The sequence below is a fragment of the Labrus mixtus genome, chromosome 10 (assembly GCF_963584025.1).
Source record: "Labrus mixtus chromosome 10, fLabMix1.1, whole genome shotgun sequence".
Lineage (NCBI taxonomy): Eukaryota > Metazoa > Chordata > Actinopteri > Labriformes > Labridae > Labrus > Labrus mixtus.
Window position 1 is genome coordinate 14,137,344 of NC_083621.1, and position 26,598 is coordinate 14,163,941.

General features: G+C 38.4%; 1 protein-coding gene and 1 long non-coding RNA gene across 2 annotated transcripts in view; one reads left to right on the top strand and one right to left on the bottom strand.

Annotated features, from left to right (window-relative positions):
* sowahd (sosondowah ankyrin repeat domain family d) overlaps window positions 1-26,598 on the bottom strand; it is a 257,121-nt gene that overhangs the window by 157,130 nt on the left and 73,393 nt on the right. The window lies entirely within an intron of this gene.
* Window positions 1-26,598, top strand: part of LOC132981524 (uncharacterized) — an 82,976-nt gene that overhangs the window by 4,095 nt on the left and 52,283 nt on the right. Inside the window, exon 2 of the long non-coding RNA XR_009674587.1 lies at window positions 9,531-9,660. This is a non-coding gene — a long non-coding RNA (uncharacterized LOC132981524). The remainder of the gene's footprint in view (window positions 1-9,530; window positions 9,661-26,598) is intronic.

The window sequence follows — 26,598 nt, forward strand, 5'->3', positions numbered from 1 at the left end:
TCAATTTCACATCCACAGACCATTATTTATTAGTGCTGACTGACATACACCGCAATTAGATCAAATAATATTGTCTAACTTAAAAAAGCCACAAATATATGCCAATAAATGATCTTTGGCACTGGGAACCTTGCGTTTAATGACGGCAATAAGTGATATAATTTAGCAATTATCATTATGCATGCCACATGTGAATTCCAACATACTACGTCATTGCCTCATTCAGCCATTAAACCAACAAATGTAATGACGTGTTCATTATGCATGTTCTCCCACAAACTGTGTGAAAAAGTGTGATATTTCTTTTTTGTAATGAGACCCCACTATGAGTGAGCTCAGAGACAATATCAAGTTACAAAATTGAGTTATCCACACAGCTAAGTGAATCCCAAGGACTCTCATCACATTACCCAATGACATGCAGATATATACGGCAGTAAACTGAATATTAAGAAGAGCATGTGATTATATCAATCTGCTATGCTAATGAAGGAGAAATAATTCAGAGGCTTGCAAAGGCTAGGTGGGAACATCACGTGTGTATCCGATGTTTGCAAGGATCTCATGGTATGATTATACAAGAGGCGAAGATTATTAAAATTAAATATTCAATACTGAGTGCTTTAGCTTTTAACATTGAACCACTCTGCTCCTGACAAACAAGCCCACAGATTATTCTTTGTCTCCTTTCTCAACACTGAGCGTTATCGTACTTGTTGACCTTGTTAGTCGAGGTGTAGAAATTATAAAACGCTGTGAAAATCTCATCCTTCTCTCAATTGAAAGGTAAATATTGCAAACCAGCTTCTAATTCACTGTCAAGGTGCTCCGATAAGTGCCGCAGAGAAGTGACATGTTGGCTGATAGAGTGGAAAAACACAGTGAGCTGCATGTGGAATCCTGCATCGCCGCTCTCCATTCCCCCTTATCGCTCAGCTAGAAATCAGTCATAACCAACTGCAGTGACAGACAATGTTGCTCTGGACACCTTCATTTGTTTACACTTCTCTGTTTACACTTGACATTTACACTCACTGTTTCATTTTCACTTAACCACGTACATCACTCACAAACACTTTCATGACTGAATAGATTGAGTTTTGTTGGAGAAGAGATTTCTATTTGCAAGCGAGTGAATTACTGACTGCTGCTTCTTTATCTCATTTACATTGTGTCTACAAGAAAGGCAGTTTACCTTGAACTATAGACTCACTTTTTAAAAAAAATTAAATTTATAAAGAAATGCTTGTGATAACCACTCAAGAGAAACATCAATAAGTCTGAAAGTTTTGTGAAACTTTGTGCAAAATACCAAAGTTTCACCTTTCATATTTTTTTATTAGAAACAGGTTAATTTTTATCCCTTGGAGTTGATGTTTGATCGTCATATCAAAGTCCCTTCAACACCAGTAGAACTTTTTCAACCTGTTGCTAAATAAAACCATCACTTTACCACCTTCTGTTTGTTATAATCCATTAAAACTGAAGATGACCCTTTTCATCAGCTAGAGATAAGACACTGAACTTGTTAAAAGCTATCAGCAAAACCGCTTTCTGTGACAAGCAGATAAAATTCAGCACCTGATAGCCTCCATAAATGATCTGACAAAACAGAGAAGTTATGCATATTTTCTCCCTGCTCAAAATTCTGAGAGACATCTTCATGACCTGATAATTGCAGTGGGGTTTCTGGTGCCAGAAGTAGCCTAAAGCACATAAAAATAGGTCCATGATTGGAAGATTATTGGCTTAAACCCCTGGCACCCCCAAAAACCTAGAAGGGAATAGTGAACAAATACTGCAGTGCGCTCTCTTTTCTTACCAGCCGAAGTGCCCTTGAGCAAGGCAATTATGCACTATGTGCTCGAGTGGAATGACTTTGTGGCTGATATCGTGAGGCTGTCTTTGTGTGTGTCAGCTCCCTGATGTGAACGTACATTATATCATCATGAGTCTGTAAAAGGTTTTGAAAGACTTTCAGTTGGAAAGCAAAGGACAAAACTGTATTCCAGAGGTCGAATTCTGCATTTAACAACCCATACTTTCTCTTTTGAATTGATCACAATTGGGTATAATATCTTTGGACTTCCTCAACAAAACGTTTCAGTCATCACAACCTTTTGACACTTAGGTCTTGAAATTAAATGGGACTAAGCCAATATAAATAGCACACCAATTGGCTGAAGTGAGTTGTCGGTCACATGATCGGTCACATTATGATTTTTGTTTTATTTCTTCAGTCAAAGTAACCCTGTGTACTTCATGAATGTATACACTCATTATTCTAGCACACATCCTGAAAGCAATATATCACCACAAAAGCAAAGGGACAGTGTCCACTTCATGAGTACTTTAAAAGTAAACGCTGTATGTAAGCAGCTGTGAGGAATTGAGGTACATTGAATTGAGGTACATCCCTGTCCTTTTACTGTATATGCTTGTATTTTCTGAAGAGAATTATTTCTCTCATTCTCAGTGCAGATTAATGGGCTTCTTACTTTGATGGTTGTGTACTTGAAAAGGCTGCTGAAAATGTAACATTCTGTTTTTCTTTCGTAGGTCTATTAGAGGCATCATTATTAAATGGAGACTTCTTCAAAAACCAGTTCAAAACTCCTCACAGTAACTTAATGTAGGACTGGAGAACTTATACTCAGAACTGATTTTTAATACTGTGGTATTATTCCACTTTTAAGAGGGAATATGAATATTACCATTGCTATGTTGGCTTTAGTGGATTCTTATATTTTTTCTTATATTTTCCTGCCCAGCAGGTAATGTTTTTTATGGATATTTGATTGCTTGTTGGTTTTAGATCTTTGTGAGTGTGCAGGTCAGTTAGTTTGAGGAAATGCTTGACAACAGTGGCCTGACAGAAAACTAAACATCGAAAAAAGAATAATCTTGTGTTGACAGCGTGCAGGAGCAGATTTTTGTTGCTACAGGACTTGCCAAATGATCCGAATAAAATACACAGTATGCACAATAACATTTCTTGCATGCTTTAGTATTAAAGTTCTTTAAATTCTACTGTCACACCAGAATGGGCTGGAAAATAGGGTAATGATAGTATTAAATTGCAAACAGCTGCTTTTTCCTCCCAAACAATTTGCACTTCATGAAACTGAGGGCAAATGATTTGCACTTCAGTTTAAAACAATGATTTGTATTCTAGACCGTGTAAAGTAAGTTGTTTGTTTTCAGCCCTTCGCTTTCATAGGCCTGCTAATATCAATTACACTAATGATTGCCTTGTGTCGGTGTCCGCCCTGCTGGAGCTATGCACTCAGGAGACATCAGATGCAGAAAGAGATCTAACCTCTAAACACAGGATTTCTAATTGCTCTGACATTGCACACGCCGTCGGGTCTCATTTGTATGTTCAGGTGAAGGAGCAATTTGGTTCTAATGCATTGACACAGATCATTTCCTTCCACCTCTTCTCTCGCTCCTCACCTCACTTCATCAGCCGAAGGTGGACGGGCAGAGAGAGTAATATACTGAACCCATCTGTTCATCTGTCAGACCTTTTCTCCTCACAATTTATGGCACGTCTATTTGTTGAAGTGCCTTCCCTCCCACAGAGGCCCCCGAGAGTAACTGCAGAAGTGAACAATTCTCACACCGGGTTTTCACATCCCGTGAAGCTGATTTGATGAGCCGAGCCGGATCGTTTCTGATGGAGGCTTCAGATGCATTCTAAACTAATGGCAGTCAAGGCTACAAATTGCACCCACTTACACCCATATCTTGGTTGGCCTACTGTCTGCCCAACTCTGCCGAGACAGGTGTGCTCCTGGCAGCTCTCTGAAGTTTTGTCAGGCGTTTTTCAGCTGGTCCGCCCCCCTTAAAAGCAGCCAGAGAGAGAAAGGGAGTGGGTGATCCTGCATCGCCTAAACCAGCTGCTTCCTTTGATCTACTTGCTAGGTTCACTTGGTTTGGATTAAGAGGCCATCTTTATATGCACAGTCCCATATTTTATCCAGCAGGAAGCCAGAGTCTGTGCCATCTGACACAACCTCTAAAACAACTGCTGATTAACAACAGAAGGCCAATCAATTCCCTCTGTGAGCAAGCTCAGGATTCACCACTGATCTTATGGTAGACATATGGTAATTATTTTCACTTAGCATAAATTAAAGTCTAGTACACTTCTGTGCCTGCACTGTAGGTCTCCTGCTAGTGCTTCCACACTGCATTAATGCTCAACATCAGGTTTCAGAAGCTCAGAGAAAAGGCAAAGGTGGCATTTTGTAGTTTAGACTTGATCAACATAAGTAACTATCCTTTGCCTGGGTTACTACTCGGATAAAGTCACTCACATAAAAGCAGAGGACACTTAAAGCTCTGTATTTTACTACCTTGAGTATGAATAATGTCACATCTGAGTATGTAGTTGAAGTGGCTGATAAATAGAAGGTTGTGAATCTGTATTTATGGGGACAGTCAACAGTACTGCTCAAACTGACACTGTCGAGGTGTTCTGGGTACTCCAAAGGACCTTCCCACTGGCTAATGTTGAGGAATGTAGTTGTGCAAGGATACTCTAAGGTGTCAATGGTAATCAGCGGCACACACACAGCATCTCCTCGACACAATTAAAGCTCTGATTGTTTGAACGTTTAAGTGATCACTGTGAAAGTGGCCAAGTCTCTGTCTCCTCCTCTGTGTTTCTTTTTCTGGCCCTGTCTCTGGCCAGTGTCCAAACCAGTCCTTCCCTGCTCCAGCCTCACCGCAGAGTGTCACTCCACATGAAGTCACACTCACAGGGATAGGGTATAAATAAGCAGACACTGTTTGGGCAGCATGATGGCTCACCGTCTCCTCACAGCAAGACTATCCAGAGACTGTGTGTTGCGTGTGTGTCCTCCCACCCTAAAAGACGTGCATGTTGTGTATTAGGAATGCTCCTGCCAAGATGCTGGCCCTGGAACAGGAGCTGGTCCCCTGGTGATGAGCAAGTGAATAATTAGGATGGGAAGTGTTAGCTTATTTCCACTTTTTCTATGCTTCAGGTAAGCAGACCACAGTGAATAGCAGCCCTGCCTTATAAACCACAGCCACTTGACCATAGCTTTATTTTTTATAGGACATTTGATTCATATTTAAAGCTTACAAAGTAGGTTTAAAATAAAGGTTAAAAAGTTGTATTTTACCTTTTTTATTAAAAGTAATTAGCAACCAATTGAAGACTAGGTTAGATCAGGTTTCCAAAATATATATCACTAGCAGCATAAACACGGCTTTGGACAGCGCCCAAAAATGTGCTGTATGAAGATCATTTGTAAAGTCAATGATTGAAATTGGGGGGTTAAGTAAAATATAAAGGATAAACAGCCCCTTATCTTTGGTGTTTTCTAGTGAACAAACTAAAGTTATGTTTCCATCCAGTGCTTTTAGAAGTTGAATCATTTTTCATTGCAAATATGTAAAGTTGAATGCTCTTAAAGCTAGAAAATCTGCACTCTTTAAGATGAAATATACGGCAAGAGTACTTCTTTCCTGTCTTTGCTGGTATGTTGTTACCCTTTATAGGTGCATAACTGCCACCTGTTTATAGGTGAGAAGGGTAACAGGAGGCAGTAGTGTAGTGGAATGTGTATTTTTTCACCCATGTGCACATGCAAACTAGACCATCCCAGTGTTACCCGCAATTTCCACATAGTCTGCATGCTGCTTTCCGTCATTGCCACGGTTTTGCTCCATCTGACGGCGCACACCCCTCCCCACCGGGCCTGTTTCTGGAGATTGAGAGCATCCATGAACGTTGCGTTAAAGAGAAAATCGTGCAAACAACATGTAGCGTTCTCTTTCTGAGGGTGAGTTGCCGTTCTTTCTGTGTCCGTTTTGATGTCATGTTGATAACGTGATGGAAAGTGGGTGTCTCATGATACAATACTTTTGCAACCATCTGAGTGTGAACCTGAGTGATAAATGCAGGCTCCTGGGTTGTGTTGAATAACAAAGACCTATCAAAACACAGACACAAGATTGCTGTGTTGTTGCTTTCTCCTGTCATATCTGCTTAAATCATCTCATTTTGTGACTTTATTAAAACACAACAAACTAAAGAGCAAATTTATACTTTCAATGATATGTTCATCAGCCTTGTTATATGATTCAAAAGACATCAATTTAACCACAGGCCCTAATTTATTCAACTCTATTTAAATCATTTAATTTAGTGAGCTCCCTCTCTAATATAAATGTGTTTGATCATTCAATCCAACACTAATGATCTCTGCTGAAACGCTTCCCTACCCTCAGTGTGTGAACGGCAGCAGGTCTTTACAGATGTATAGCCGAGCTGCAGCCGTCCATGACACATCCGTTTGGAGTGACAGGCTGCCAGTCTGATTTAAGCTAATAAAATATGACCTCCACTTCGCCTCTGGAGCTGACATATTGCATATATGCCGATGCAGGAGGAGCACCAATTTATTTCTTCACAAGGGGTCACTTGTATTTTTAATAATTCATCCAGCATATGTTGAGATGTCAGTTGCTGAGCTTTGATCAAAAGCTGGCCTGTCTCTTGCGGAGCCATCAATTTCCAATGAAAGTATTTGGACTGCAGCACACACCTGCCTGCAATGTGGCACAGAGATCTTCCTCATATTCTTGAGAACAACCCTCACGAGATAGTTCACTCCTTTTAATAATATTCCTCTTGTGCTGTTATCACATTCCCATCATTGTGGTGATTTGCCGGTAAAATATTTGAGCAGTGCAGAGAGCAGAGAGCAGAGCTTCGTGCGGAGAACGTGACAGCAGATGTTGAATTTTCTGAAATTTTGCCTTCTGCTGCCCTCTTGGGACGTCCGTATACCTCCGGCCCCTTTCTCTTGGTCTTGTTCTTTCTTCTCACTGCCTGCCAATGAGCCTTAACAAGAGAAGTTTTTTTGTCTGCTTTGGGTCAGATAAGGTCCATCACTCTACTTGACAAGCTTTCTGGACGTTTCTTAAAAGTTTTCCTGTTTTGTGTTATGTATATATGTATATAAATATATATAAAAACGTATATATATATATATTGATTAAATAGTTGATTGCGATTAATTAAGGTCTTAAATGAATGCATAATTTTTTTTATGTCTTAGAACACCACAGATTAGTGTTGTCGATCTGTCTGGATTGGACTACATTTCAGTTACTGTTTGTGCCCTGTTTGTCTGTCTTTTGTCTATAATGGCCACTGTACTCAACAGATAGCGACCCTCTTCAGTCTGTGCTGCTGAGTTTTAAATGATATATTTATGATGGCTGTCATAGACCAGGACTAAGTTGCGCTTGCTGTGTGACTCAGTCTTCTGTTCTGCTAACATCTTGCAACAAGTTTTAAATCCTTATCTAAAGGTGCCCTGCAAAGTTGTCTTGCACAAAGTTTGTCTTGCATCCAGTGTTTCTCAGTTAAACTATGTTTATCCTTCAGTTCTATCAAATTTGTGGAATGTCCCATCACTCCTCCTACCCAGGTTTCAAACGTTTCTGTACAGTTCAGTTTGTTTTTCTTTTTTTTTTCTTTATTTGTGTATTTGCAGCCTCTCCAGATTCAACTGAACTTCTGTTACTGTTTGTGCTTTCAACAGAGGGAGTTGCAGAAAACACTGAGGCAGCAACAACAACAACCACTCTCTTCTGTGGGGCAAATAAAGGAGCTCAATCAAATAACCAATAAATACTATATGGTAAATTCATACTGGTAAACTCACTAGGATATAGGAGATGATGACGCGAGTGTCTTTCTGATATATCAAACACACAAACACCCATATTATACTTTTTTGTATCTTTATAAGGAGTTATCATATTGCTCTCTGACACCTTGTAGATGAAGAGCCAGCTTAGTATTCACACAACATAATTAGAATGTAAGTGGACAAAGATATTTCCCACAAGGTAGTAAAGGGTAGTTGGATAATAAAGTTATGTTTCTATGGCAACTGCTGGCACAGATACAATATAAAAGAAGAGTGAAGAGCTGAGGAGAGGAAAGGCAAATTTATGAGACTTTGCGTGCACCAGTCTTCACTCTTTAAAAATCTTGTCTCGTCTTGTACAACTGCATACTGAGTAATCTCAGACTTAGAGCTTCACTGAGCACACATGTTCTCTGTCCATCTATCCACCTGCCTTTCTGTATACCTACCTGTTCACCTGTCTTTCTGTTTTTTTTTTTCCAGTTTGCTTTGTATTTAATCATTTGTTTTCATGACAAAAAAAAGGAAAATATCACTAAATGATGCTTGAATTTGGCCATATAGTTTTAAGGTATGAAACTGAAGATAATGACATTCTGCAACATTGAGTGTTGTGAACCAAAAATTGTTCTGGCTGTAACTTCCATAAATTTTACAGGCACACTGCAGGTACTGTATCTTACCACAAACGCAATTGTTTTATTAGGGCACCTTGAAGGTGGTATACAAAATATATTATGTATACTTACATAAGAAGTACAGCAGGGTTAAATTCCTGGTTTTTAAAATAAATGTTGATAGATTTGAAAGAAGTCATTGAAGTAATTTTTCTGTTCAGTCTTTTGGACAAAATGTGGTCATCTACTTAAATGTTTTGTATGTTTTTTTTTTTTACTGATTTGGGCACCAGCAAATGATGCATTTATTATTATTTCGGTAGATGCGACCAACAGTCCAAAATGCAAAGATAAACCATTTACAATGATGGTAGCCAAAATGTATATTGGATAGGGTGGAACTGACAGAAAACAACAATATGATTCTATGTAGTAGTTTCTGATAACTTTTCTGTCCACGGTATTGTGGATTTAACTTTTGAAGCTCTAGTGCATTCACAGGGATGCACAGGGAGTAATTTGTGGTTCTTGCCCAAGGACACTTCAAAATGACCCAGCAACTGGGGATTGAACCCTTCCCGCCTTCCGGCAAGAAATATATGTCACCAGAAAGCTTTGTCTGGTTATGTGAGAACAGTTTTTTTTCCAGTTAGATAGCAGGTTGAAGCAGTTTTTTTTAATCTAATAATATTACTCTCTTTCAATTGCATAAAGTAGGTAAAAGTTAAAACATCAATCATCCAAGTAGTTTATTTGTAATATTGGCACAGGATTTTGGCCCAGAATTTGGCAATTGGTGTACCACATTGCATACCTCACTTCTTATGAGGGATTATTAAATATACCACCTCTCCTCTTTTTCAACATAAAAAGTATGCTCACTAATTGCTGTATATGTACGACTTACGTCTGTTTGCTTCATCAGAGCAACATTGTCTATAGTTAGACCCAGTACTTGCCACATTATGATACAGACTTGCAGCAGAGAAAGGGAGTCATGTACTCATGTTACTTAGCAGCAGAAAGCGGGCCAGTAGGTCATATCTGACTCAAGTCATGAAGTGCTAAAACATGATCATGAAGCCTGATGGTTCCTATTCATTTCAGTGAAGTAAAGTATGAGAACTGCATTTAATAATGCAATCTCTTTTTTAATATGAGGAAACAGGCAAAAGATCAGGTAACACACATATCCTGTTTATGATATTTTCAGAAACTCAAGGATCACATCTCCAGATCGGGTCATTCACAGCACGAGGAGATGAAGTGGCCTTCTTACTGGGGGATTCGACTTCAAAACTGTCACTGCAGAAGATAATGAACGTCAAAAAAGCTGTTACAAGGTAAGGAAAGCCATTCATTGTCTTTAATTCTCAGGCATTAATGGAAAACATACACTTATACTCACTCTAAAACTGTTTAAAATGCAAATGTAATAGTCAGTTGTGGTCCTGTGTTTGCATACCTACTGTTTCATAATAGGCACCTTTATATGAGTGCTGGATAGGTTCAGGTAATTTTGGCTGGGCAACATGGGCAGGTCCAGGAGGTGGATTCAGGGTGTCCTGGGCCCCACTTGAAAACTGTTGCACAAATCGTGGAACATATCAAGTATCTTAAAATGTTAAAGTAAGTTATAGTATTAATAAGGCTGTGATTAATTGTGATACATCATCGATTGACAGCACTTGTAAAAAGGTAGATGTGTCTAAAGTGACTAACACCAGCAACCTTATGAACAGTTAAATATAGCGTGTTGACTACTTTAGCAAGATGGGCATTTTCAGTCGCTTGAATATTCAAGTACTCTAATTACTTTATGAAGAAGTACTTACACATTCTAAAAATATATAACGGACGCGGACCTTGCATACTATTTACCACATAGTATGCAATGTGCTTGGAAGAGAACATTAAATCTAATACTTCCACATTAATGTAAATAAATAGCCAACAATGGAAATCAAGTGCCTTTTCAAATGCAACAAGTTAGTAGCCGGCCCTTCAATTAACGTTACGTTGTTGTACACTAACATCCTGTTGTCAAATGTCAAGCGGGGCTGGACTGAATCAACCTTTGTTCTGTGTTGCTTAACACATTACTCTCTCAATCAACAGCCTCAATCATACATTAAGAGATTAAGAGTAATCAAATTGGCCTATAAGCCTAATTTTCCCTTTACAATAATAACACCACAAAATGATGAGCCGTGAATCATACGTTAAATTTAAGGATGATGATAATAGGCTAAGTTAGTCACTACTAGTACTGTTAGCGACACTCTCCCCCTCCTCCTCAGGGTCAATGCGCACGCCGATTGCCCTGTCGCAGACACTGAAGCTTCAGTGTTCAACCAGCTCTGCGTTGGTCTTGAAACCTTTCTTTGTTCCAAGCTCTCTCCATTTTTCAAAAATCATCTCCAATATTTATCCTATTTTTACCAAGTTTCTGGCTGAGGAGCTTATTAGAAAAAAGGCGAGGCTTTTCAGGACGGGTGCAGTTATCTCATATCTGGCAAACTGAGGGGCGTCCAAAATGGCCACGTTTTTTTTTTTCTCTAGTGAAAAAAAAAAGCACACTATTCCAGACTAAAATAAAAACCTAGGACATATAGTGGCTGCTGCATTGACGTCAGAGAAGCCAACACTTCAACTTAGCATGTTTCCTTAATGTCTGATGATAAAGTAAGGTGATTTTATGATTTAATTCAGTAGATATCTTGCTCCTTTAAAGGCCTATACCTTAGGTGATTTAAAATTGGAGGTATGGAGGTAGGTGGTATGCTCAGGTACCTGGTCTTGTTGCTTTGCCACCACTGCAGGGGGTTTGGTTGAGTGGGTTGCAAGTCTCTTTAAAGTACTAATCCAACTTATGATCATCCTCTGTGCTGACTGTAATCCTCTCCGAACATTGTGTCAAGTGCTGAGGCAATTGTGATTTAAAGGATGTTTGGGATGTTTCACTGTATGGGGCAGGACATCACGGTCACCAGTAGATCTGGGCTGTTCTGGGAGGCTATTGTGAAATTCAGTCAGTCGCTCTCAGGCAGCCACACAAACAGCCGGCTTCAGGAAACAGAGGTTCATGTGCCTGCTGCGTAATGTGCAGGGTCTAAAATTAACTTTTGGCCCATCTGCCAATCGCTGGTTATCCCCAAAAAATTTCACTGGCCAAAATATATTTCAACCCCCAAGACATAGCTATAAAGAAGCTGTAGAAAGAACCTAAATACTTTCACTTTAGTATACTGAATTTTTAGTGGCAATATAATTTTGAGGGTATTCTACTAACTGATGTTTTGCTTTGTAACTACCAAGAGTATTATAAAGGAACATAATAATCATTTTTATGATGTAAAGTGTGAATTTAAGCACCAGCAGTTTATGATAAAAATACCCTAAAAGATAAACAAACTAACGTAGTGTGTAAGCTATCCGTGGCTAAACTAGTGGGCCAATGCTATCATGCTAACTTTTGATTGTTTTTCTGTAAACAGATATGGCCGTAGATTTTTTTTTAATCGTCCCAAATTTTCTTGACGACGCTTAAGTGAATTGATTTTTCTCCCAGCTGTACTAGTGATGGTAGCTGTGTGTCATCTAAATACCTGGCATTTTATTAGAGTACATAATGGGTGTAAAAAAAAATCAAATAAATACCTTGGTTAATCCTGCTGTCAGGGGACACACCCTTTCTCAGGGAATTTGCTATTGTAGTTTTAAATTCAGTCACCTTGGCTGACTCTCCATCTTGTGGCTTTAGATGTCTGGTCAAGGGGCTTGTGGTGACAGGTTGCATCATGGAGGTGCAATCATGAGATCCACTACACATGGCTGTTGTTGCACACTTCAAAGAGGGAAGTGCAGGCAAAATATCTTCAATTGTCTGCCAGTAGTCATCAGTCAATTTGGGGGGTTGTGGCATCGGTGATCTTGGTGGTGTACCTTTCAGAAGGGTCAGCTGACAGAGCCAATCTTAGTTCCAGAAGCCTCTAAAACATTTCGTAAATGGTGCGGCAGTACAGGATCAGTCTGTGGTTTGACAGGTTCTGCTCTGCCTGCTTTCCATTCAGGGCAGCTGTTGTAACTGTGCTGAGTTGGAAAAGAGCTACGAACCTGCTACGTGGGGCAACGGGACAGGTCGATTCACACTTTCTACCTTGAAGCCATCGTTTATTGTAGCTGCTGTTTGCCGTGATAGTAGCTTGATTTCCGGCTCAACAAATGCCATTGGCTTGCGGAAGCCTCCTCCTCCCAGAAAACCTGGTTGGTTCATATCTCCAGCCACCTTTTTTCTTGTTTAGCAACAAAAACGTACCTGCTGCAAGCAAACCTGGCTCTTACAGGAAATGAGAGTTAACAATAGGATTGACATGATACATGTAATATCAACCTATGAATACTCAGGGTACCTAATTTGATCCTCAAGTTAAAAGGTGGTCAACTGGTCAGATGTTAATTCATGTTTACAATTTATTGATATTTTGAGAAAAAAGCTGTTGCTCACATTGAGTGAGGAGGGGAGCAACATGCAACTGGCACCACTTGTCCTTCCCTAGTGCAAATTATGAGTTAAACAGGCTTACATCTACACAATTACAGTAAATACTACTTGATGAGCAGTTTAACAATGTTGGACTGGTTCAAACGTGTTGGTAATGTAATTTGTTGTGATCCACTATCTGTCGGTATGCATTATCAGATGCTAATTTATACTGAGTGTTTTTTAAAGTGACCCAGTGTGACTCACACTGTACCAAATAAACCTACTGAGATGTAACACATTGTTTGCAGTATTGGGCAACAAATATTTTGTGGAATTTTTGACTATTTTGTGTACAGTGCACTGACACAGATTACACAGTGTTGACGTTTTGTCATATGAAATTCATTCAAACTGTGTTGTTGGTACCCTCTTTCCTTTATTTGACTCGTTCTGCTTTAAGCTGCTTCAAAGTTCAGCTGCTCCCTTTTGGTTATTAAGAGGTTGTCTTGTTACAGTGTCATCTAAAATCTGTTACCTTTGGCTCATATATCATCATATCAAACAAACAAGTATAGATTTCCTTTGTGTTTCTTTTTTATTACATTGTTGTGCTGCCGACACATTGCATCAACACTTTATTACATTTTATTACTGAGATAATGAAAAATGAGAATACAAAATAAAACTAGTCTGCATTTTAAGTGCTGCATGATAAAAGAGCTTTTTACTTTAGGTGAAAACCACACATTACAGTCAATACTTGATTGTGACAAATCTAAAAACAATAAAATTATTGTTTATCGTTATCGTTATTTTAGAAGGCTGGTTTGAGCTCAGACAGCAGGTCAGACAATATCATGCATCTGTGCAGAAGTATTACACCCTTCTTACCAAATGGAGGCTGAAGATGAATAAAAAGCTGAGGATAATGAGCACGAATTAAAAACATGGAACAATTACGCTGCCTGATTAGACCAAAAAAAAACTTGATTACAGTGAAGTAGGCTGTAAAGCTGCAAAATGTTTGTTATTATAATGTTGAATGCTGAACACACCTTGTTGATGTTGACCAAATGCTGCATGGCTGATTTTCCAGATCTGGCCTTTTGCAGGTCTGATTTGTGTTTCTTTTGTGTTCTATGTCAAAGAAAGATAAAGGAGCTCTTTCTTATCTGACTTGATCAGACTGTGTAATAAATTTGCACATGCCAAACCCACATGGACACTGAACTGGAGTAGTGTATCCTCTGCACCTACCACTCTGCTTTTTGCAGTTGCATTTTTGCAATTTTTTATTGTATACTTTAATATATCCTAGTCCTGACTACTGTTTATTATTGACTATACATTACCTATGTGTTACCTTTTGTGTAAATATTATTAAATACTATGTATGAACTCACTTTAATTTTGTATTTATTGAATGTTGTTAAAGCTGCTATTACAAAACAATCTCTATCTCTCTTTCTCCCTCTCTCTCTCTCTTTCTCTCTCTTTCTCCCTCTCTCTCTCTTTCTCTCTCTTTCTCCCTCTCTCAATCTCTCTCAATCTCTCTCTCTCTCTCTTTCTCCCTCTCTCAATCTCTCTATCTCATTCACATAAGAAAGTAACCATTCTTTTTATAGTATAACTTCACGATGCAATGTTCCTCCACTGCTCTTTCTGTTTTGATGACCACAAAGATTTGAGAATTATATTTATGGTATTGTGTGTGAAAACAGCTTCCCTGTCTATTTTCACCTGATTTTCAAGTATACATCAGGCTGCAAGTAACTTCATCTGTTGATCAGTTTCTTAATTGATGAAATACTTGTTTGGACTATGAATTATCAGAACAAGATGGAACATAGTGTGTCTTTTTATCGTTCACAACCCAGAGAGAATACGTTCACTGTCATAGAGGAGTAAAGAAAGCAAAAATATATACAGTATAATAATAACCAGCAATATATAGCTTATCGATTTGCAGTGCAGCTCTGTGTCCATACTACAGTACATGTTTACGTGTATAAGTAAACACCTGATTTGACTGTGATGGCCTGGCAATGTTCTTTTTTTGGTCCTTAATTATTCTACTGCCAATTTCATTTTAAATGGGTGAAATTTAATGCTAATTAGTCTGCAGCTTCTCTATGATAATTACTCATGATAAAAAACCCATCATGTCATTATCATCTCTTTAGTTTTTATGATTCATGAAAATGTCTTTGCAGGTTTTACCAAATTAACTTTTTTTCCCCCACATCTTATTTAATGTGCTGTATGCAGCTTTCAAAATGTTTACCAGAGACATGTAATCATAGTTAACCAGGAAACACTTTATATTAATGGAGAATTCTGCATTACATATCAACTTGTACCACCCATTATTTTCATGGACCATGTAAGACCCTCTGTCAATTTGATTAATTAGCAATCCAACCCACTTATCACAGTGGAGCTTAATTAAACTCCCCATTTGCATTAGCGCTCACTGGACCTTTGATTAATACAAGCTTTTGTGGATAATTTAGCTGATATGTAGCACGAAAAGGAGAAATTACATTTGTACTGTGAAACATTAATCTGAAATTTCTGAATGATCTTTGAGCTGAGTCTGCAGGATTTTGTAGCACAGAGTGATCATTATGGGTCTAATGGATAAATGTAGTTGCTCTGATCAGTCAGGGCTTGACTTTAATCAAGTGGTGCAAATGACAAAAAAAAAAAAAAAAAATCTCAAGCTTGCAGTGTTGAAGTTAATAAAACATGGACAGCAATGGGAAAACCCCACAAACATTGACGTCTGAGCTATAGTCACATTGAAGTTTGACACTGTATACAAAGTGCTAAATTACCGACCCTACACCCTGATATCCCACCTTCTATTTCCTATAGCACATGAGGCACAATTCACCCCAGTGAGGTGTATGTATTTTTCCCACTGTGTCTCTCTGAGTTATGGGCCCCATTCTGTGCGAGAACAGTGAAGAAATGCAGCATAACCTCGGGCACAGAGACAACAAGAACTCTGAGTTGTTGTTGGGATTTCTTTTCTCACTAAATCCTGCCTTTTTTAATTTAAAAATATTCTCTTACCCTGCTTATTTTCTGCATGCCATAGCCATTTATTTACACTTTTACGCTGTAATAAGCCGTGACTTCCTTAAGACCAAGCTGAGAGCTCTTATTGTCAACATAAGCTTCTACATTTTAGACATAAGGAAACATCACCATCTTTTCCCCAAAGCTTTCTCTGTGCTACCCCGTGGTTTCTTCAGTAGCTTACATTATAGCTGGCCCTTGCATATACAAGTATAAACATTTAACTGTGTTATAATTCTATCAATGTTATCTTACAATCAGTCTCTTAAATGTAATGCATTCTTTGGTCAGAGCTGCTACTAACATTTATCTTCATTATGGGATTTTTTTTCCACAACTTTTTCTTTTCTACAAAATGTTTAAAAAAATGCTAATTATTTTATCACAGAGCCAAAAATGAAGTATTTTTATTGCTTTTTTAAAACCAACTGTCCAAATTCCCCAAAACATTTTTAAAAGCGGCAATTTCTTCAATCGAAGGAGTTGAAAGGAATCAAATGAGTGTTTGAATCGAGAAATAACTAAAAGAATCAAGTAATTATCAATTACTTATCGAATAACTGAACAATAAATTGATTTGTTGTTGTTAGTCCTGAGTAATCTTGATCATTAAATTGAGCATTAATCCATACAACAATAATCATAATGTAATAATCAGAGGTTCGTTACAACAACATGTTTTTATGTTAAGAGCAATAAATTGTTGATTCATCAATAAGAAATGTATCAGCTACCAGCAGATCATTTGAAAAAGGATCAATCATTTATACGATTATCCTGAAGACCCAACATTGTGAATTATATCTACTTTTAAATTGTTTGCTACGTTACGATACTGTTGGACACTATACAATAGGAAAGGATAGGACAGGATATGATACGATGTAATGTGATTCGATAAGATTTGTTCCTGATGGGAAATTCATCTTGGATTCCATGGTGCACACATTTAGCCACATTTACAGTAGAAGTGTTAAATTAAAAACCATAAGAACAATCGAAATGAACAATCAAAAGGTCATGTAAACAGAGAAGCACTTACTAATGCAGCCACAGATAACATGTATTGCATGTTACCTGTGGCGATTCAAGAGTCTGTTGGGGCCCTCGGCAAGAAATAATTGGGGGCCCTACAACCCGCATTTATCACCATTAGTGTGCCGCTGTCTCCTCTTCCTCTTCATTCCTGTTTCAGTGAACTACCATATAGACAAAGAATTCCTCTTAATTGTTCTCTGTTGACTTTCATTGACAAACTTTGGTTTTCGCAGTAATAATTGTTGCAATGCTTAGCAGGGCAACAAGAGTGAGTGCTGTCAGGTGGGGCCCCCTTAGGGAGGTTTCCTACTGTCATTTCAAAATTTGCACATAATTGGGCCGCTGCTATGGTTCAAAGTTAGTGAGCCCCCAGGGGCCCCCTACTGGTCTGGGGCCCCAAGCAGTTGCCTGCCTTATCTGTTGACAAGCAGCACCCCTTCATGTTTCCCATACTGCACATGTTCTGATGATGGGATAGGTGAATACTGTCCCCTGCTGTATCCGAATGTTTACATACACAAGTGTAACGGAAAGATATTGCTAATGTGAACGCAGACTAGCGGGGGAGAGGGGAGGGAGGAGCAATTGTGCTCGGGCACGATACAGAAAAATCGTGCCTAATGTGAAAATGCCATTTGTACTTTTGTTGGACAAGACTTTTGAAGACATTACTCTGAGTATGCCAAATAGTGATAGGTATTATTTAGCACAACTATAGCACTTAAGTGTTTTAACAAATCTTAATCAGAACTGTATAACTTAAGTGTTACTCATACAAATTCAAGAAACCTTTATTTGACTTCAAAAAGTCTGAGAGCTGTGCTAACAATTGATTTGATTGTTGTAATATGAGTTGATAACACAACCAATAAATATGCTCCTAAAGGTTGCTCAATTCTATCGAAATAGGCGATGGACAGGAAATAATTAGTCAAGGCAACGATGCTTAATCTTGAGAAAAGGCTGAGTGCTGTCTGTAAAGTGCCCATGTGCTATCATCAGCCCTCTGTTGAGGATTAAAGGAATGTTAATATGCAGTTACCAAGGGAGGTTATGCTAAGCCAGCGCCTGGCTAAAAGCAGGGAATTATGGGAACAGGAAAATAACTCGGGGTCGTGTGATCGGATTACTGTATTTACCCAGCGACTGTTTGTAACACAGGTGCCTCAGCCACTCAAAGAATCTGAAGCCTGGGCTTTTATTCCCCTCTGATTACAACATTGTTAATTCACTCTTTCAGCCAATCAGTAAACACTGCGGTGACAAAGTGAAAACTTTTAAACTCTCAACTTCATTATACAGCTGCAGATTAACGTTGCAAATTCTGTGAGACTGCAGATGACACAAGCATTGTTCCAGGCGGCACTCTCTGCAATCCACCTCGTACTTCACAAGCTCCCCCCCACTTCAGAAATTTATTAGGGGATTTGTATTTCTAATGACACCTGCGCCCTGCCACCAGAGCAATGTAAATAATCCCATCACAGAACCCCGACTCATCAGCGACAGGCTAATCCCTTGTTTAAGGCAGTTACACCGACCCCACCCATTAATACCGCCTTCATAAAGACACAGCTTAGCATACATTATGGAGTTATAATGTGGTGATGTGCTTACAGCCAACTTGAAATCTCCCTCTCTGCTCCAGGAAGAACATGTCACCTCTGCTGGTTTCATTAAGGGCTCTGCCAAGCTGCATCACAGCTCCCTCTTTTTAAACGCAGGGAAAGTAAAAAAATAAATAAAAAAACTATAGCTCTCATCTGGGGTTGCAGTAATAAATTAGACCCAGCCAAAAAGGATTTAGTCCTTGGAGAGAAATGTTAAGAGAAGTGGAGGAGTCAAGCACACAAACTAATATCTTGTGAGGACCCCTCTCCCAGAGTAGTTTCAGTAGTTTTTTAAACTTCTGCAGCTTCATGGTACATGACTCAGTGAGGCATTAGAGGAGAAATCATCCGGCATGTTCTCTCTTGTTCGCTGTTCACATTTCGAAAAAAAGTAGTTTGCAATTTGCATAGCTTCTCTCCTTGTGTCAGCTAATGTCTAAAAATAAGGCGGTATATTTTTCAAGGATACCTTTTCACCAGCAAAAAATATGCAGGGAAAGAAAACATTAGTTTATAGGTCATGATATAAATGCACAAGTATCTCAAATGTGTATAGAGGGAGTAAGTGGTAATTCAAGTAGTCTCACTAACTATGTTGTGACAAGCCCAGGGACTACTTACATTCCCTTTATGACTGTCTGGCTTTGACAGCTCTAAGAAAAAAAACACATTTATTTGCAAATCTACAGAGGCCTTAGGATGTCAATGTTGTAACTACACAATGTGTAATTAGTTGATCATAGAGGGATTCCTCCTCTGTTGCACTTCATGAGCATTGTTCCATTTTTTTCCTCCAATACATTTTTTAAGAAGAGTTCTGTTTAATGATGAGCTACTGTATCCAAGTATAATGTACATGATCACAGCAGCACGTACAGACCATAACCACAGCTTTCAATAGCAGTTCCCACTTCTCTATATAGCGGTCTTTGATGTAACACCTCGTGTTTCCACGGCAACGATAAATATTTTGTGTCTGTCATGGCGCTGCAACGACAAGAGTCCCATTACAACTCTATAATTATGAATTTGTTGTGGCTTTGATAACTGTGATAATTGAGGTAATTTAAAGTAAGTACACAACAAATAATACAATCTAACATAGGTTTGGTCAATTTTTTATTAATTTAAATATTTGAATGTATCTTAATTCTGTGTTTTACATTGTAATCACATTTTGTCACCTGAATGAATGCTACTCTCATGTCCCAGCAACACTCCACCTTGTTTACAATGCTTCACCAGAAACAGAACGTAGCTTTCTCATTTTCTTTTTTTCAGTGGAATCACTGATTCTGCACACTCAGCCACAAATTACAACTGCATTAGCAGATAAATAAGAAGATCCACTGGCCAAGCAGATTTTTTTACTGGACAAAATAATAAATTGTGTTTTTGTTTTACATACATTTTCTCAGCACATTTAATTGAGTTAATAAGGTACTATGTTCATGGATCATTTTATCAGGTCAGGAAATTGAGAAATTATTTAAAAAATATATTTCCAAGCCTTTATATTTTTTGTGTAGTAGTGCCCAGGCCACCCCTGCTTCCCTCTTGCACATCCCCTGCATTCCAACACTACAACCTCACTAAAACACAGATGGGAACATGAGACAATAATCTTTCAGTTTAGTTTTCTATTTACACGTTGAATATGTTCATCAAACATTCATGAAACTCAGAGAAAATAATTACATTTCACAGTCTGTAGTTATGATATAATATATGCAATGTTATAATACAACAGTGTTGTGATACAGTGTGTGGAAATCAAACATTTAAAGAGGTTTAGAGCACACTAACAGCAACCAAAATGTGCCTTAATCTTCAGGAAATGAGTTTGATTCCAGTGAAGTAATCTGTCCAAAATAAAGCTTTGCAGCCCTGCAAATGATGACAGGTTATAACAGAACTATAATAGCTGTCATTATCCAAGTTGTGATTACTTTTCAATTTAGTTGTGAAACAGCAATAGCCCAACAGCCAGTGAGATCCTTCTTTACTGTTTTCCTCTGCTGATAGGAAATGAGAGAAGTCCGACTCTACAGGTCATAAAATGAGAACCAAGTCTCAATTTCAGATAAATAAATAATAATGCATGAAGTGAACACAGTTAGTTTTCAGCCACAAATACAATTAGCTGACAATAGATTTCCTATTGGATATTTGTAGGGTGACAGAATAATCAGAAACATGCATGAAAACACATTCTGCAGTACTGATACTCAAAATAAGTCTTCAAATCTTTTTCATAGGTGACAGGAATATGTCTACGTCAACAAGGAGATAAAATGGGAACACATCTGCGGCAGACATAAATAAAAACATGCAACAAGAAATGTCACAGCATTCAGTGAAAACGGCATCTGTAGATTAACGTGGGCGTTGACGTACATATTCCTCGTACTCTATCTGTGTTGATGTGTTGGGGATGCACTCACTGCTGTTTTCACATTGCAGTTAAATCAGCCTTGAATCTTCTGGTGTTAAAAGGTTTTGTTTTAATAGCTTTTTAGGTTTATCTGCTGGGAGTTTGTAGTGACAATGTGGTTGTGTGTTGGAGAGCAGCACTCCCTGCTGTATGGTGGAATGAAAACAATCCTGATGGTGAAACTATGAAAATAAGGCTGAAGGTTGAAAAGAGCAAAAATGATCCTTTAAAAACGGGGGAAGAAAGTGTTCCATTTTTGTACATTCTACTTGATTTATTATTTCTCAGGGTTGTTACACATTCCTACACTAGTTCAGTGTTTGCCCAAACCTTTATAGTATGGCACTTTAGCCCGCCAGCATTTCTATTACAGTACTCAGCATTACTATTTAATGGTATATTATTCCATGGCATTACTGCAGCTGCCATCTCTGACTACAATCTGTGCATGCTGTGTATACCAGAAAGCACATTTCATGCTTTTCTTGCATGAATGGGTGGTATAATTTTCATTTTATACCCTGCTCTAACCTTTAGCACAGAATCTCAGATCCTGTTGCTTCTACCAGAGGTGCTAAGTAGTTAATCATAAGTATTTTACAAGATGTCTTATCTTAGATGTCTATCTTATGGATAAACGTACCTGAACTGTCTCATTCATGCATCACAACAAATACATTTTTTTCTGATATCACGATCAGTATAGACTTTTATTGAATTTATGGCTCGGAATAATTAACAACCACTCTACTACTTGATATAAATTTGATCAAATATGATTACAAGTTGCACATTGGGGTGGTGCTGTTGTATTTCTAGCTAACCCACTAAACTGGTTTATTCTGGTAATGGGCTGTATGAGGCCATGGTGCTTTCAGATTACATTAGAGACTGATAAAGTGACAGACTGTTTGCCTAGCCAGGGATGACATCCTTTATTACATGTGCTTGTTTCCTCAGAACTATTGTTCATCCCCATGAGTAAGAACCTGCTCTCTCACCTGTCATCCAGACCCAGGCTCTGTACGACTGTGCCTTTGGCCTCTAAATATCTGGATCTAGTCCTGAGAGCATGATAATCATATTGCAGTTCCTGCTCTCTCTGCTGGAGGGCAATGGATCAGCCTTTACCTCCAAGCTACATGTGACCACCATCATAGGCCACATGGTAAGAGTGTGAAACCAAACTGCAAGGTCTCACAGACTCTTTATCTGTTCTCTAAAGGGTACTTGGTGATAGATGCCTTATGACTTCCTCAGTGGGATTTTGCTGAAGCCAAGTTTTGAGTGCTAGAAGCGCTTTGTCTGCTCCCTTTTGAACCTGAGGGGAAGCCTTAGTCTAAGGGGCTGTCTGCCAAAACGGCCTTTTTTTTTTTCTTGCTCAAGCCTCAGCAAAGAATGTGGGTAAGCTTCACACCTTGTACGTGAGCCAAGTGTTCATGTGCAGGAACTCATCATTCCTCCCAAAAAGCCTCTCTGCCTGCCATGCCAATCAGGCCAGTGAGTTGGCAGCATATGACCTTGCTTACAAACAATGTGACAGGGATGAGAAACCAAAACAGCTTCCCCCACTGTTGCCTGGCCCTCTGAACTAAGGGAAAGACAAGTTTAAGCCAGACTGAGAGTCTGTTTGTGGATATGGATCATTCCCAGCCCAAATAGAGGCTCAGCAAATTGACTGGACAGATAAGGAATAAACTGCTGAGGCGTACAGTACAGTTCTGACACAGCGTTTTATTTAGGTTCCTTCTCATGTAAATTAGGGACCTATAGTTATGACCCGCCCACTGGTTTGTTGACAGTCTATGTTTGAACCTTGAGATAGAAATCGGCAGGCCACAAATTTGGTTTTCTAGAGCCTGAGGTGACTATTTAACAAAAAATTTGATTAAATTAAATTGTCAAGTGTAAAGTTAAGAAAACACTTTATTTTTTAACACTGCCAAACAGGGAATCAGAACATTTGTTAAAGCAAACAGCATAATTCTTAACTTCAACCTTACCCAGATTTGTTTTTCTTGAACAGGTATCGCATAAAAACAATACCTGTATATTTTCCGCATGATGTTCCAGCGTTTGTTTAGTCAGAGGAAATTGGGCCATTGACAAAACCATGAGGACCCTTTCTTACCGTGCTTTTGATGAGTCGATTTGATCCTTTTCTGGTTTGTCATGGCCTGGAAACTTCTCTGTGAATAACATAAATTCTCTGAGCATGATTTTGAGGTGGTCAAGGAAGCTTACCGGAGAGAATCCAGCTTAGTCTAGAGACCTTGTACATCAGGCAGGTGGAGCGGATCACCAGCTCAATCTTAAAAGATGTGACCTACCGTCTCCATTGTGAGATTTAGCTTCTTCCTTCTGGCCAAAGACTTTCAGTTCCAAAGTACAGAACAAAGCACTGCAGGAACAGCTTTGTCCCAGCAGCCATTATTGAGTGGAACAAGTCATAGGATATGTGTGTGTAGCCTATCACGTTTTTTTTCTCCTTGCTGCTTGATGTGGTTGTTTGTTATTTCATGAAGGTCTTGTTCAATATTTGCATGAAAAATCTCTAAAAGAGAGCAATAAAAATTTGCATGGCAGAAAGATAAACTGAATTGATTTTCTGAGGTAACCTATTCCCAAACTTTGCTATGCTAAGGACCCCTATAAGCCTCTGGTAGGAACACCCTTCTTCTAAAATGTTTAAAATTCCTCGAACACAACTATGTCAAATATCAATATTAAAGGTTGAACTTGCATGGGCAAAAATCTTTTCAGAACGGCGCTCATGTTGAACAGCCATCTACTGAGACTGGTGCTCTATTTCTGTTTTCTCCATTTTAAGAAAAGCTGGGTATTTCGTATTCAGTGGTACGCTGCTACTTTATGATCAACAGCTCGATTCTGATTGGCTAGAGTGGTGTGTGTTATATATATTTTTTTATCTTTGAAGACCATTGTCTTTGTTTCATCCCCCCCTCTTTCCTTCAACATTGGGTTCGGTAACTCCCCTAGTGCCCCCTGGCGACCCCTCAGGGGGTCGGTAAACCCACTGACTTAGAAGACAGCTAGTGCCACCGAGCTGTCACTCTAAGCAGTTACACCCCCATGTGTCAACATAATTTCAAATTGGTGATTTCTATAAATATTCATCCCCTCTGCAGTTCCCAAATGAAGAAATAAGCCATAGAGAACATAACTGCGTTGTACCTTGTTGTAAATATATACAGTATATTTCTGCTGTGAAGTCGGTCATTTTAATATGGTGCCTAATAGGAATTCACTCAGTTTTGTGGCCACTCAATGAACTTGCACTTCTGGGTTCACTTCATATATCAGCTCCCAGAGGGTTGCTGCTGGGTTGTTCTCTTTCCAGATCTACATTTACGGGTTGTGATGGGTTTGCTGTGCCCAAAAAGGTATACCTGCAGGTTACCTGGAAGTAGCTCTGCCACCAATGACCAAAAGAGACTTGTGAAGGAGGATGAAAAGATCAAACATGACAGAGGCTTCAAATATAAATCATTTATCAACCATTTTGCTCCTCTTGCAGTTACGCTTGCAGTGCACAGCTTGGAGCAAACAAGCGGCCCATGTAATGTATCTGTATTTGATGCACTGTTGACAGGTTCTTCAGTATCATTTGAGCTCATTGAACCATTTAAGCATCTAAATATTCAATTTAACACTTTTGTTCAGTAGGTTGCAAAGCAGAAAATGTTGGATTAGCGAAAAAAAACTTCAGTAAGTGAAAAAAGAATCCTCTAATATTAAAACAAGCCACTTCGCAGGATAGATCCAGATTTTAAATGATGATGGATTTCTATCATCCTCCTTCTTCTCCACAAGTTTTTCCAAGTGTGGGTTCAACTGATGAACGCTGGTTGTTGCAATTAAATGAGTTATTAGTGGGGCGTATTGTTTGTTTTGTAATTATACATAAAGTCCACAACTAAAAGAAAATGTGTTTGAACAAATTGTTTCCATAGCTTAGAATAATTGCTTTTGGATAAATGAGAAAATAAATTATTCAAACAGGATGATAAAGTTCTTCCTCTTGTTTTCCCTCCAGCTTGTGTGTTGCATTACCAATTTGGTAATGTGTGAGATTTTGTTGTTGTTTTTATTTTCTAGTTTTTCAGAGGGAGATTTCTAATTAAACAGTGTTAGTATAATGCTGATCGTTGCTTGAAAATCTGTGGCTAAAGTTACATTTTTATGAAAACTAGCTTTTGTCTGTTAAACAATTATTGAGTGTCATACTGCCAAAAATAAAATTAAAAGTTTCACATACCAGTAAAGGACACAAAAGCATTACTTTCTGAATACAAGTATATAAAATTTCAGTAAAAAGAAAAATACCAGAGTTAGATTGACTCTTATGGTGAGCAGCTCATCTGAACAAGCATAAATTAGGACTTTACAAGAACCAGACAGATACAATGCATGCTCACACAAGACAGGATACAATAAAAAGTCAGTTTATTTAACAGTCCAGGTTGGTGCACCTGTAATCCAAATATACCAGAACAAACAAATCCACAAGGGGCAGGCAAAAGGCAAAACTCAAAAAAGGCAGGCAAAGATCGAACAGGGAACTCAGGAGAAAGGACCGCTGGGACGAGGCGACACAAGGGAACACATGGTAACATGAGGGAGGACACACAGGGATTATATACACAGACAATCAGGGGATAGCGAGACACAGGTGAGCACAATCAAGGTAGGGAAACATGAGGCAGGAAAACATGAGGAGCAGGTTCTGAAAGACAAAGACAAGAGCAAGTACAAAAAGAAAACATGAAAATACAATAATACTAAAAGAATGGACAGAAACAAATCATGACCTTAGGAACCCTGACTGGTTTTGTCAGACTTTCTCCTTTAGTGCAATCTTAAAATGACTTGAAAGCAAACAATTGAACACATTTTGAAAATCAAGGTTCCAAAAATAAGGTGGATGGTTTAAATGGATAAGCAGTTTTTCTTATCTCTCAATTTTCAAAGTTGTGTAAAAAGACATTTCTCAGCAACCGTATTTAGGCTCTACGCAGCAATTTAATTCTTTAAAAGAAAAATTAAACAAGATACGTTTGTGCCTTACCTCAGATCTTACCAAATACAATACATTTATATGAAAAGTACTAAAAAATAATAGAGATATAACAGGATCCTAAAAAAGGATTCACACAGCAGGCTGCCTCTGATATCACCGTCTCCATCACACTATAAGAAGAAGCATGAGAATAAGAACGTATTTGAGTGCTTTCTTCCCCATTTAATGTAGAGTTCATTAACCTCTTTGCTCTCTGCTGATTGCTGTATGTCTTTTTGAAAAATATATATCACATATGACTCTTGTGATTGCTTTACTTTGAATTTTTGATGAAGGCATTGGTACATATTAGTACAAATAAACCAATCATGGTCCATTTGAATTTATGATAGAAAATGTAAGAAAGGCTCTATAAAGCGGATGCCATCAGAGCTCATAATAGTCCTGCATTTCTGTCTATTAGTCCAAACAATAACCTGATTTCATAAATCATCATATTAAAGTATATTATAGCTGTCTTTGTATGTTGTAGAGTATTAGATCAGCATGTATTTTGACATGACATTGACTAGTAACACATGTCCCTGA